Here is a 15233-nt window from a genome sequence, read left to right on the forward strand (position 1 = left end):
GCATATCAATAATGTTAAATTTTTTTAGTCAAACATATTCTTAGATGCCACATCAATAGTAAATTAAAAAAGTAATTTAAAAATTCACTTAAAATAACTAATTTTCACTATAAATGACGGACCATAAAATCTTTATTTGTTAAATTTGGTTTACGAAAACAAATAAATATTAAATTGGTATCTAAAAATTATTTTTGATAAACTATATCTTACTTAAATTAATAAGCTTCATATTTTATTTATTTGTTAGAATTAATTAACATGACCCAATACTAACGTGTTAAAAAATCAAATATTAATATTATATCAATATCAACACCAACATCTATAGATAATTTCTAAAGCTTAGGATGGCACCTATTTATCAGTGTCGCACCGTTATTTGGTACCTATTTATTTGTGTGAACATGTATTAGAAAGAATATTAATAAAATTTTGTTTGTGAAATACATTAATTAAATAATTAGAGAACTCGTTATTATTATATTTTATTTTTAACTTGGTGAAAAATCTATCTATATACTAAAAGAGACTTTAAGAGAGTCATCGTGCTTATGTGTCGGTCGAAGATTAAAACAGTTGACATGTCGCTCACACATTAATTTCAATTAAAATTCCAATATTTAAGGATGCCAAATCATCTTCCATATTATTAAAGCTATTAATTTCATCAACCACGTCATCAAATCTATTAATTTTTTAACATTCAAATATATACCAACAAAGAATTGGCACATTTGTTGAGATTTTTTAGAACATTTAATTTTTTTAATACTTTTTAGTTTTAATTTAAAAAAATTCTCTCCTAAATATTAATGATAAGAATATTATTGATTATTATATTAGATAATCAAACCCCCTAAAATCTTATCAACAATATTAAGATTATTATATATTAAGTCCCTAAAATCATATTGATTTGTTAACAATAAAATCGTATATTACTTACTAAATTTGTTATATATTTCTATCAACTTTAATTATATAGATTTCCATCTAACATCTTCGTTAGCCTATTATATATAATAGTATTTGACCTATTTATCTATATACTAAAGGAGAGTCCTCCTATTTATGTGTCGGCCTAAGATTAAAACATTAACACTCCCATACTAATCTTAATCTTAATATATATTAAAGAAAAACTATTTCAAGCCTTCTCATGAGTTTAGACCCCATTATTGCTTATGTGTCAATCTCCTATTTGTCACACTATTTTCTCTCCTCTTTGTTAATATTTTAGTTTTTCTTTTCTTTTTTCATCATTTATATATATTAAAGTTACAATTGGATATATTATTTATATACTAATCAAATCTTATCAAATCTTATTCTTAACCAATATTCTGTTTAAGAACATATATTATTCCTAGAATGTCATATTATGGTGATATTTACTTACGAGATCAATAAAATCCAATAAAACCAACTGGAATCGCTCTTATCTTATAATAATATAATATAATATTAAATTATATCTCCTAAAATCTCTATTATCTTATAAAATTATAATATAATATTGTTTTATAAGATTCTATTTTATTTTAGTTTAGTTTAAAACTACATCTTCTAAATCTCTCTTATCTTATGATAGTAGTGTATAAAGTAATTAAAAGATCATCTTCTAATTAGAAAATATTAGATAAGTGTTAATGAAAATTATATCAATTTTTACTATTTATATTATTTTATTTATAAAACTACATCTCATGTATATCATATAATTTATAGAAGGTTTTTTTTATTGTAAAATTATATTTTCTAGAATCCTCTTATCTTATGATAGTACAATATAATATTGCTTTTATAAGATTTTATTTTATTTCAATTTATTTCAAACTACATCTCCTTTGTTAAAGGGTGTTGCTAAATGATGCGGGTGATTTTTGCTTTTTAACGCAGCGTTGTTACCGCCGCTTTCTGCCAGCTAGTAACCCCCAGTTTCTACCAGCTAATAACCGCCGGTTTTTGCCAGCTAATAACCGCCGGTTTCTGCCAACTACTAACCGCCGGTTACTGCCAGCTATAAACCGCCGGTTTTGACACGTCAATAACTGCCGGTTCAAGTTATATTCTAATTGGCTTCCATTAATCAATTTTCAATAAGTTTATTACAATATATAACACATATATAGTCATTTATACTATATTTTAACAAAAATGAGATGTTTTACTAGCCTATAGCATTATCGAGATGATATCAATATGATTTCGTCTTTCCTTAACCATTATATAGAGAGCAATGTGATTTACTAGGCTATAACACTAACAATTTTCAATAAGTTTATTAGTCATTTTTATTACTTATATAGTAAGGTCAATAACCGTGTTTCGATATATTTTGATTTTATATAACACTTTTTTGGCAACAAAGTAATTGATTTTATTACTAATAATTTTATAAAAAAATACATTGAATTTAATGTGCATGGAGTTTATCAATGTAAGATTGAAGACGAGACATATATGGAGCGGTCAAATGTAAAGCCGATTCTTCACGATGATATCCCCACATGCAAGTAATTGGGGGCAATGGGCACTCGTCGTCAAGAAGAACCTGAAATATAGTCGATTAGGATATTTAATCATGAATGAAAAAATGTACCAATTTAGAATGTTACAATTACCGTAATCCAATGATCTTCTTCCTTCACGTGCCCAATGCATACGATTTGGAGCATTTGTCCCTGCACATAATCTGGCCTTGCCCTAATTGGTGGGTATGTAGAGCTACCACCCTTACTAAAGATGACTAATATCATGTTAAGAGCAGTTGCTGCAATTATACCCATATCTGGAACTGCGAACCAAGTGCGTTCAGGGGCAAAGCAATCCCGATCTAAGAAATGAAGCTTCAATAGCATATCATGCATAGTAACAGGGGTGTGTTGTCTTACGCGATCTAAAGAAGACCCTAATTTGAATATATCTTGTGTTAGATGACAGATCCTTCATCAATAGGAAAGACCCCTATAGTTGATCGCGATTCACGTGAGGGGCGTGTTGTCTTGCGCGATCTCAAGAAGAAAAAACAGGTCGCGGGAATACCTATCTACAAGTCGAAAAAGAGGAAGGGTAACACTTCTATGCCCGATTCATCGCACGAGGAGACTGGATATTGTAGGTGTTACTCCTCCACAGTACTACCAGTCTCCTCCTGGCCAGTATTACCCGCCTCCTCTACCGCCTGCACAACATTACCAGTCTCCTCCGGGTCAGTATTACCCGACTCCACCGCCTGCACATCATTACCAGCCTCCTCCAGGCCACTTTTACCCGCCTCCTACACAGTACTACCCGCCTCCTCCACAGTACTATCCGCCTCCTCCACAGTACTATCTGAGTCAATCATCTTATCCTTCTCCCATTTTCCACCATCAGATCCCTCACCCTCCTCATCCCATGTATTTGTCTCCCAATCCACAGTTTGTTTCACAGTCTGGTGATTGTTACTCAGTGCCTTTTGATTTACTCAACGTAACAGGCACATCTTCCCATGTTCGTATTACAGAGGTAAGACAAATGATAACTTTGATTAAATAGTATATCATTTATAACTTATTATATCATGACCTAAATGTATTCAAAACTACTCACTTATGAAATTTACTATTTCTGAATGAGGACAAGTTGATCCAGATGATCATGCTGAGAGGGAGGAGGAGAGGGTAGGTGTAAGTGAAGATGAGAGGGAGGCGGAGAGGGAGGATGAAAGGGAGGAACCACCGATTGAGGAGAGAGCAGAAGAGGATACTAGGGAAGCTTCTTCGTCTCGGAGGCGATCAAGAAGGTCAAATGAACAATATATCCCTAAGCTATTACAAGGCGTGGACGGAGGACCCATGAACCCGGAATTGGTAATAGGGTTTCAGAATCATGTAGCTTATGACATATATCGTAACAAGGTAATTTTCTAAATTTTTCTATTGCCATTGAATTTATATAAGTTTATATAATTATGTGTATTTTTAAATTGTAGGAGAGACAGACTATGACTTTTGAACGTCGAAATCATATGCTCCTGAAATGGAAATCGTCGAAGAAGAAATCGGGGGGGGGGGGGATTTGTCTACGGTCTTGTTTTAGGTACATACCGGGTTTGATGTATACGGATATCAACATAAAGTTGATAGAAGCGTTCATCGAACGTTGGAAGCCGGAGACGAGCTCGTTCCACTTGCCATTTGGAGAGATGACGGTCACTCTCCATGACGTTCATCACAATATGGATATGCACATCTTTGGTGATAGGATGGAATTTAGCTCAGAACTTAAGCTTTTAGGGAACTTTACGGCTAGGCACGCATATCTGGTACAATAGGATTTGGAGTACTTTAATATAGATCCGGAGCTTGCACCGTCGGGGATGATTCGGTCCGATATATTTGTCGACATGATGAAGGACGTGTCGAAGGTGCATAAGTGGACTTCAACCGATAGGGCAACGACATATTTGATATTCTTGATGTCGACGACAATATTTCCTGACAACTCATCAAAGAAGATTGATCTCAAGTATTTCGAGTACGTCAACCCTCTCGAAAAGGTTGACAAATTAGCTTGGGGGACGGGCATCCCATGCCACTTGTACCGGTCCTTGGGCGAGTCTACACGGACTGGGTGTCGACAAGTATCGATGTGCTATACTCTTCTACAAGTAAACTCTATTTCAAAACACTATATTAATTTCACAAATGCTTATGACCATGTATTGATTTTCAATTGATTTTGACCATAATAACATGCTTGGATATATCAGTAGTTTCCACAGTTCAGGCCTCTTCAATCACCCTAATGGAGCCAGGATGCTCCAAAGCCATGGGCATCTAAATGGTACCATCCCGAGAGACCGTCAGTAGTAGGGGGGTATCGAGCAATCCTCGATAGGATGACCGCTCATGATGTAAGTACATTCTTATCCTACAATTATTACCTAATTAATCACACTTAATGTTAAATTAATTCAATTTGTATGTTATGCGTAGGTTGATTGGATGCCATACAGTCATCTTGACTTCAATGACACGACATTACGTCCCTCCTTATTCCATGGGGTCCTGACATTGTTGCACCACACAGAGCCGTACGTGACAGACCGGGTGGCGCGTCAATTTGGGTATACGCAGCGAATCCCAAAGCCGTTGATTGATCCTATTAGAGCTCATAGACTACCCAAGACATTGGCATACAAGGTGGACTATGGCCAGGGGTATTGGATATGGAGTTCTCAAGGATGGCATAACTCATCTATCGCGGAATTAGGTGATGCCGTTAATGTGCCATGGCAGTCCAAGGAGCCTTACATGTCTTGGTTCTTAGAAAGGACGCACCCTTACATTACTTCTCCCGATGTGAGATCATACCAGGTAATAATATGTTAAATTGCGATTTCTAATATTCATTTTTTCTACTACATCTTATATTTTATACTTGACAAGCAGAGTGCTAGCCGCGTACACGAGTACCTTCTACCATTTTATGATGATCAACCACCGTATGAGCGGGTAGATGAGGTATATGAGGCAGTAAGGAAGTCGGTTGATGAGTTTTACCCTTTCTACAACCGGCCAAACCATTGATGAGCATGAAGTTGTTTGAAATTATATTGTATATGTTTATGTTTTGGATTTGGTGTATGTTTTGGATTTGGTTTATATTTTGGCCTTTGTTCACATTAAGTGTGAAGAACTTTGTTGATTTCAACTATGATCTTCATTTCACAAACCTCATATAACAACATCCACCTTAATAAATTGAAAAATGGTTATAGGCCACAATAAGAAAAATCAAATAGTTACGTATCTTAATAATACTATAGGCTAGTAAAACATATTATTTTTTGTCAAAATATAATTAAAAAGACTACATATGTGTTACATTTTGTAAAAAAATAATCAAAAGTGATTTATCCTATGCCAATTGACATTTACACAGAACCGAGGGTTAAGAGGTGGCAGAAACCGGGGGTAGAGAGCAGCCAGGAACCGGCGGTTTGTGCCACGGAGTAACCGACGGCTTATGCCAGCGCGGAACCGACGGTTTATGCCTGGTAGGAACCGACGGTTTATACGCTGTGTTAGAAAGTAAAAAAATGTGTCCAAAAGAATTGTCGTTGTTAAAAACACTTTAGGCAAAATAAAATTATTTATATTAATATACTCTTTTCATATTAGATATTATCAAAATGATCTATATACTATATATTAAAATAAAACTATTTAAAGTCTCCTCAAGAGTTTTGATCCTACAGTTGCTTATGTGTCCATCCCCTATTTACCACACTATTATCTCTCCCTTTTTCATTAACTTTTTCCTTTTCCATCACCTATATATTAAAGCTACAATTGTATATATTATTTTTATTAATCAAAATTTATTCTTAAACGATTTTCTATTTAAGAACACATATTATTACTAGAATCTCTTACTACTTATTAGAGTTATATTTATAAATAAACTCCCACATTTATAGGAATACATTTCTAAGATATTTTTTTTATCTTAATCTGTTTAATTATTAAATTCAAATGATTCTTCTAAAACCTAATATAATAATTAAAATGTTAAAAATTCATTTTATAAATTTAGATTACTTTCAATTAATGACTATATCAAACATATATAGAAATATATTTTAATATATAATGAATACTACTATAAGACATTCCTTTTCTAAGATTCAAACCTGTCATAATTTATATTTTATATTATATAAGAAAAATCCAATTTTTGTGGACTCTTTTTAAAAAACTTTCAGCAAAATAAAATGTTTTATTAGTAAATAAAATTTACGTATAAAGTTTACAAAAAAGTTTTACAAGTTTGATATATAAAAATAATAATTTGATTTTTTATTCCGATTTGGCATCATAAAAGTTAGATTTTGTCTTATACAAGTTAAATTTAGAGTCGATCATTTTTATATATTATTTAGATTATAGTAATACTATTCATCATGTATCACTATTTTATCTAATAACTATTTATCATCTTATCAAAACTCACAACTTAATCAAATATCACATCTATGATAAACTCTTTTATAAAAAATATTATTTCTAATTTATATATTAAAATATTTCAGTGTATGGTACGAGACATACGCTAGTTTCAATTAAAACAAAACTTTTTAAGGATGCGACATCATTTCCATATTATCAAAGCTATTAATTTTCATCAAATATATTAATTTATATACACTAGAAATATATGTCAACAAAGAATTACCACATTTCTTGAGATTTTTTAGATTATTCAATTTTTAATACTTTTTAGTTTTTTAGGTAAAAAAATTTATCTCCTAAAATATTAATGGTAAGAATATTATTAATCATTTTATTAGATAATCAAACCCCTAAAATATTATCAACTATATTAAGATTATTATATATTATGTCCTCAAAACCATATCGATCTAACATCTTCGTTAGCTTAGTATATATAATAGTATTTGTCCTACATTATTATATAATACAACATACATATATCCTGAATCATATGTATGAAATTATAATAAACAATCTTAATTATATTTTTAAGATAATGTTGCCTTTTCAGTTTTTTTTTTCCGTCGCTTAACATTAACTATGTGTATAACATAAACTATAATGGACAATATTATTTTTATATTTTGAAATGGTTTTATATTTTTAGTAAAGATATTATATTTCTTATACTATTTATATTATATATAACCAAAAGTAAAGTTTAGGTATGTCTTTGTCACTAATATTATATATTTTCTTTATTTGATTAATCGATCCCCGTGCTTGCCAGGGGTGATCAACTAGCCGTTCACTAACATCTATCTATATACTAAAGGAGAGTCATCATGCTTACGTGTCGACCTGAGATTAAAACAACTGACATGCCGCTCCCACATTCATTTAAGAAAAATTAACGTTTTGAGAAAGCCACTTCATCTTCCACATCACTAATACTATTAATTTTCACTAGCCACGTTATTAAAGATATTAATTTAGGTTTTTACTTAATTTTAGCTAATTCACCTTCTCTTAGTGGTCCTACTATTCTCTCTCATTTAATTTTTAAATAAACTACGAAATTTGTAGGAATAAATTGCTAGGATAATTTTATTTTAATCTATTTAATTTATTAAATATAAATTGTTCTTCTAAAAAATAATTTATTCAATTGGTTGTCCTACTCTTTGTTCTAAGATAACAACTAGTCCATATAGTTCTAGAAACCCTTATTGTAAGTTGTAACCAAGGAAATCCCAAGATTCAATAACAAAACAACATTAAGATCAAAGATAAGTAGGTTCATGCAATACCATTGGCAAATCGCCGATACTCGACATGAACTCAAAATCTCTACCCTATAAACAATCACAAATAGTTCATGCAAATAGAATTCGCTACCAAAGGTGAAGACTTTTCAAATAGAATTATCTAAACCTAGCAATATGAATAATATCAATCAACCTAGTTGGCCACCTAGATGAAATCAATATCAATCAATATATAATCAAGCACAAGAGATGATGAAACAATCCTCAATTGAAATAGAACATAAGTGTTTAGAAACTCACAATGCAGTAATATCCAAGGATTCAATCCTCAGAGTGAACAATAGAAGACTTAGTTCATCATAATCTCTAAGAACAATGAAAACTCTAAAGTGGAGGCAAGATGGGAAAAGTGGGAGTGAAACTTTCCAATAAAACCTAAAAGCTATTTATATGCCTTAAGAAATAAAAGAAATAAAGTTCAGAATTTAGTTGGAACAAAAAGATCTCGGATGGAAATTTGGAAACTCGATCTGTTTATGATCTTTCTGCCGCCCGCTGTCGCGGTTGTCCACTCGCGGTTGCGGTTATGTCTTCTGTAACCCCGTGGTCGCGACTTCTTCACCCGCAGTCGCGGCTAAGCTTCTGCAGAAAAGTGACGTCCGTAGAATTGCCATAACTTTTGACTCACAATTCCGATTGTGCTCATCTTTTGAGGTATGCAATTAGACTTCAGTATCTAACTCCTAGTATTGGAATCACCTCGATATGACATCGGATCAGGGAGAACGAGGCATATGAACTCAACTCGACATCTCAGCACTTCTTCTCGGCACTTCTTCGCTCTAGCTCCATCCCAAATACACCAACGATGGGTAAAAACGGAATCTCCATGTCCCACAAAATGCTCTCGAGCTTCCCACAAATCCATATAATGTACTCTCCAAGCCGGATTCCCGGAAATGCACTCGATAAGTTCCTAAACACCACTAAATCTAAGCTAATAACCGTTAGTTACGCCGTATGGAATCTCTCTATCAAATCTCCCCATACTTAAACCTTGCTCGTCCTCGAGTAAGTAAAATGACGCTCACCCCTCCAATAAGCCCAAAGGTCTGCAGTAAGCACGGGAAGATCAACTAACGGTTACGTCTCCAAACTCCAAGTGTGTAGCAAGTAACTCTAACCTACTCCAGTCTAACTTCTTATATCTCCAAGGTGACCTACCCAATTCCCTCCTTATATCTCCACTTCATATGACACCACTTCGTAGTAACCAAGTGATGTGCTTTAAGCACATGTGGACTCCTAATCTCCTCTAAGGTTGCGGGAATGTATAATAGGCAAAAATAAACATAAAATCGAGTCACCCACTCGCTTAACACACTTCTTATTCCTCCCTTCATATGATGACCTAAACCACTAAATATATATGAACATCATGCCAACAACCACCAATCCTAAGTCAAAAATCCGCATAGCACAACCACAACAATATGCATCAAACTCCCAGATAAGAATCTAATCCTAGTCTAATACAACCGCCATGAAAATGCAACAAAAATCTCAATAGTAATGATCATGCAGCATGAATACGCAATATAGCTCAATAGTGATGAAAAGAAAAGTAGTAAGGTAAACTAACTCCTTGTCCCTCCTGGTGAATCCTAAATTCGAGACAATCCTTCAAGCACCCTTCATATGTCTCCAATGCCATCAAATAATGTAGAAAAAGTAACCATCCTAAGACACTCATTGCTTTTACACTCCAATTCTTGCTCTGGCACCATCTCGGGTTTTCACTGGACACTCTCTATTCTTTTCAAGGCTCATCAACATCTCATATCTCTCAAGTCCAAATATTTCCCGACCTAGAGCCGCATGGACTACCTGCTTTTTACCTAGGCTGCCCTTTCGGGTTTTCAACCTATCCCAGGATTTTCACAATCATTTCTTTTTTCTTTTTTATTTTTTTAAAACCTAATACAAAATCCAAATACGAAAATACCAAATGTACACCAACTATTCTCATGATACTTGAAGATTGCATTGTCCTTAATTCAGCAATGTAAGGACAGGAAAGAATAAGAGAAGGGGTAGAAGGTATACGTACTCCCTCGGGTTGCCTCCCAAGCAGCGCCCTTGTTTATAGTCGTAGACTCGACAGGATTCAAAGCGGCTCAGCCAAATTCCTTCGAGCTTTTAAGTCCCTATGCATTTACAATCTCGCTTTGGAACCACCCAAGGAAAGGTTTGAACCTTAGACCATTTGAGGGATCAGGGGGGCGCCCAAACTTTTTATTAGTAACCTGCACAACGACAATGCAGGCTTCTTGTCCTGAAGAATCAGTAGTGTGGGGCAATCACCCAGAACAAGAATATCAGGTGGTCTATCCACCGCATCAACTACAACAATCATATGATTCTCCTTATCAGGAGGTATAATAATATCGGTCCAGCACATAGAAGGAAAATAAATGGAGTTTTCACCATGAATATCTTGTCACTCTCGAGCTTTGTTCTCCTCAGTTCCGCCTTCTTCTTCAGTCTTGGTCTCCTCCGCACATGGATTGTCTTCCACCCCTCCTTCTCCTGTAACACTGACTATGTTGGTCATAGTTTCAGCAAGTTGGCCAATTTGTCTCTCCATATTTTTGAGGCTCGACTCGGTGGATTGCACATGGGTGATGAAAAGCTTAGTCAAGACCCTCAAATTCTCTTCGGTGGAGGGGGGTTGTGCGTGCGATGGAGATGGAGGGTGGAATTGGTACTGAAATTGATATTGTTGGTTGTTCCACCCATAGCATTGGTGTGGATTGTCAAACCCTCCAGCCATTTGCCTTTGCAGCACCAAATCGGAGACCATGCTCCTCAATTCAGCGAGCTTATCTAGCAAATCAAAACCCATTGCGCTGAAAAGTGAACAGGAACTCAAATCAGTAGCACTGGTGTCGACCGTAAACCGGTCCACACCAAGGTTAGAAACACAAAAAGACACAAAACTGTAAAGTCTGGCTCCCCGGCAACGACGCCAAAATTTGATGAGGCTAAAGTCGCTATTCCTATCAAAGAAACCCAACTCAGTATCCACTTTTTTTTCGGCCAAAGGTAAAATCGGATATATAACCCTATTAAGGGATAGAGAGACACAAAACAATGTCAAAACAAAGCACATATGGGGGAAAACAACCCCCCAAGCTGTGTCAATCCAAAGAGAGAAAAGACAAAACATAACATCAAGATCATAGTGTAGCTATACGAGCAGGGCCAAAGACAACCCCGACACTAGTAGAAAAAACACTTCTTGAGGCTCCCTTTTAGATGCAGACCTAAAAAAAAGGCCTCAATTTTTTTTATTGAGGCGGGCATAATAAAATACGCCTCAAAAAGTACCCGGAAAAATTTTCCCAGACGATTTTATAGAGGCGGGCCGAAAACGCCCGCCTCATTTGAAGCTTGTTGAGGCGGGCCGCTTAACGCCCGCCTCAACAAATCCATCTTTTCAACAACGCGCTTTTCATTTCGTCCGCTATTTTCAGTTCGTCTTCTTCGTTCTCCCTTCATTCCGCCCTTCGTCTCCCTTCGTTCCGCCCTTCGTCCGCCATTTTCACTTCGTCTTTTCTTCGTTCTCCCTTCGTTCCGCCCTTCGTCTTTTCAACAGCGCGCGCCACTTCGTCTTCTTTGTTCTCCCTTCGCGTTCGCCCTTCGTCTCTCCTCTCGTTCTCCCTTCGGCCGAGAACGCCCGCCCTTCGTCTCTCCTCTCCGAGCTTCATTCTCTCCTCTCCGCGCTTCATTCTCCCTTCGCCCGAGAACGCCCGCCCTTCGTCTTCGTCTTCGTTGGCCGGTAAGTATTCTATCTAGCTACCAACTTGTGCATTTAAGTGTTTAAATCTACTCCAAATTTCTGTATTTTTTGTGTTTATAGTTTGTGCATTCAAGGTGTTTGATGAAATGCCTCTATGAAAATATGAAAAATAAACCCCTAATTCATATACTATATTTCATCCTAGTCAAATATAAACAACTAATAATAACAACTTGTGCATTTAAATATTTAAATCTATCCCGAATTTGTGTATTTTTTGTGTTTATAGCTTGTGCCTTGAAGGTGTTCGATGAAATGCCCCAATGACAATATGAAAAGTATACACCTAATTCATATACTATTTTTTGTGGTTATAGCTTGTGCATTGAAGGAGTTTATTGAGGCGTTGTCTTGAAGGATCGATATTGGATCAAGGTAATACTTCTACCCTAATTTCTTAGGCCCTTGGCGGGATAGATTTCGTAATTTAGGCCTTTGGCGGGATAGTTGAGTTTGTATTTTTTTCTTGCTTAGTTGCGTATTATTATCTATTAAATTAGGCCCTTGGCGGGATAGAATTCATAATTTAAGCCCTTGGCGGGATAGTTATTAGAAATGATATTAAATCTTCCTCTTTTTGCAATTATTACTAGAAATGAGTCGTCCTTGGATGTACGGTGATCATACTACGACACAATACTTGAGTGGGGTTGAGGAGTTTATTAGATGTGCTTTAGCACACCAACGTAGTACGAAAGCAGAAAAAATCTATTGTCCTTGTCGTGATTGTAAGAATATAAGGCGGTTAGATGATATTGATGAGATTGAGGATCATTTATTTCGTCGTGGTTTCAAAGAAGATTATCATGTTTGGTTTTGGCATGGTGAGAAAATACCTGATCGTCCGAGTTCTAGTGTCAATGAGTTTGATGTTCGGGTAGACACTGATGATAGTAATGATGATATTGCTGAGAATAATGAGATGGATGATGATGATGACCAAGAAGATGATGAAATAAATGGGATGATGGATGGGGTGAGAGATCACTTGAACAAACGACCTCAGATCTTCGAACAGGTATCAAAGGCTGCAGAGACTCCCTTGTATCCTGGGTGTACAAAATTTAGCAAGTTAGAGGTTGTGTCAGTACTTTACAACTTGAAATGTGCTTCTGGTTGGACTGATGGAAGTTTCAACACCTTATTGGAATGGTTAGGTGAATTTTTACTAGAAGGCAATGAGATGCCTATCTCTACTTATTACGCCAGAAAATTGATGTGTCCCTTAGGCTTAGATGTAGTCAAGATAGATGCTTGCCCAAATGATTGTATGCTTTATAGAAATGAACAAGAAAAATCTGATGAGTGTCCAAAGTGCGGTGCATCTCGTTACAAGCGTAAAGGGGTAAATTCGGCTAAGAGGGGCCCAACAGCTAAAGTTATGTGGTATCTTCCAATAATACCTAGGTTTCAACGTTTGTTTTCGATAAAGAAGGAAGCCAAAAATCTGAGATGGCATGCGGAAGGGAGAAAGAAAGATGGACAGCTTAGACATCCTGCTGATTCTCCTCAATTGAGAAATATTGATAAGAAATATTCTGAATTTGGTGACGAGGTCAGGAATCTGAGACTTGCTTTATGTACAGATGGTGTGAGTCCGTATGGTACTCTAAGCAGCCAACATAGCACCTGGTCGGTTCTTTTAGCGATTTATAATCTTCCTCCATGGTTGTGTATGAAGCGCAAGTATATCATGTTATCACTCCTCATCTTCGGGCCTAAGAAACCTGGGAATGACATAGATGTGTATCTTGCTCCACTTGTTGATGATTTGAAATTATTGTGGAATGAAGGTGTCCCAATGTTCGATGCATACACCAACTCAAACTTTACCTTGCGAGCTATGGCTTTTTGTACCATAAATGATTTTCCGACATATGGAAATTTGTCTGGGTACAAAACCAAAGGAGAACAAGCATGCCCTGTATGTGAAGAGGATATGAAACCCGCCTGCATGAGAAATTAAAGGAAAAATGTGTATCTAGATTACCGGAAGTTCCTTAGTCGATATCACCCTTACCGTAAAAAGAAGAAGGAGTTCAATGGGTACACCGAGGAAGGAGTAGCTCATACACCTTTGACAGGATCACAGGTTTATGAACGGATTAAAAATGTTGACACTAAATATGGCAAGTGCTTCAAGTCCAAATCTAAAAAGGGTGTTTTATGGAAGAAAGTGTCTATACTATGGGATCTTCCTTATTGGAAAGATTTGTCGGTTAGGCATTGTCTCGATGTGATGCACATTGAAAAGAATGTTTGTGATGCCATAATTGGGACTTTGCTAAATATACCCGGAAAGACGAAAGACAATCAGAACGTTCGTTTTGATATGAAGGAGAGGAATATTCGACCAGATTTGTGGCCGGTAGTAAAACCGGATGGTAAAAGGACTTTTCTGCCTCCGACCTGTTACACAATGTCAAGAAAGGAGAAAAAGGTGTTTTGTGAGTGCTTACATGGCATTAAGGTTCCATCGGGGTATTCGTCAAATGTAAAACGTCTAGTTTCTCTTTCGGACCTTCGGTTGAATGGTATGAAGTCTCATGATTGTCATGTATTGCTTAATGTTTTCTTACCGATAGCACTTCGTGGGATATTGCCGAAACACGTGAGACATGTTATAACAAAACTGTGCGTCTTTTTCAGTTCGATATGTGCTAAGGTTATTGATCCAGAAAAATTGGATGCTCTCCACGTTGATATTGTCGAAACTTTGTGTCGATTTGAAATGTACTTTTCCGTCGTCTTTCTTTGATATAATGGTGCACTTAATTGTTCATTTGGTTCGAGAAATCAAGTTATTTGGTCCGGTATATTTAAGATGGATGTATCCTTTTGAGAGATTTTTTAGCAGTTTAAAGGACAAAGTAAAGAATCAGGCGAATCCAAAGGGTAGTATCATTCGTGGAGTCCTTCATGAAGAGATATCTCAATACGCACCTGAGTTTTTGTCAAGGCTTCATCCAATAGGTCTTCCAAAATCTCGTCATATAGGAAGGCTTGAAGGAGAGGGAGTAATTGGTAAAAAAGTAATATCTCCTCCATTTGAAAGGAAGAATAAGGCACATCTTTGTGTGTTGCAGCATCTTACAGAGGTGAATCCTTACATAGAAA

The 15233-nt window shown here is 35.7% G+C and overlaps 1 pseudogene; it reads left to right on the top strand.

Annotated features, from left to right (window-relative positions):
* Positions 1–12711: 12711 nt before the first annotated feature.
* On the top strand, positions 12712–14874 carry LOC141251712 (uncharacterized; annotated as a pseudogene).
* The last annotated feature ends 359 nt before the right edge of the window (positions 14875–15233 follow it).

Source organism: Phyllobates terribilis, unplaced genomic scaffold (genome assembly GCF_046119375.1).
Source record: "Phyllobates terribilis strain yellow unplaced genomic scaffold, ASM4611937v1 Scaffold_7544__1_contigs__length_36915, whole genome shotgun sequence".
Lineage (NCBI taxonomy): Eukaryota > Metazoa > Chordata > Amphibia > Anura > Dendrobatidae > Phyllobates > Phyllobates terribilis.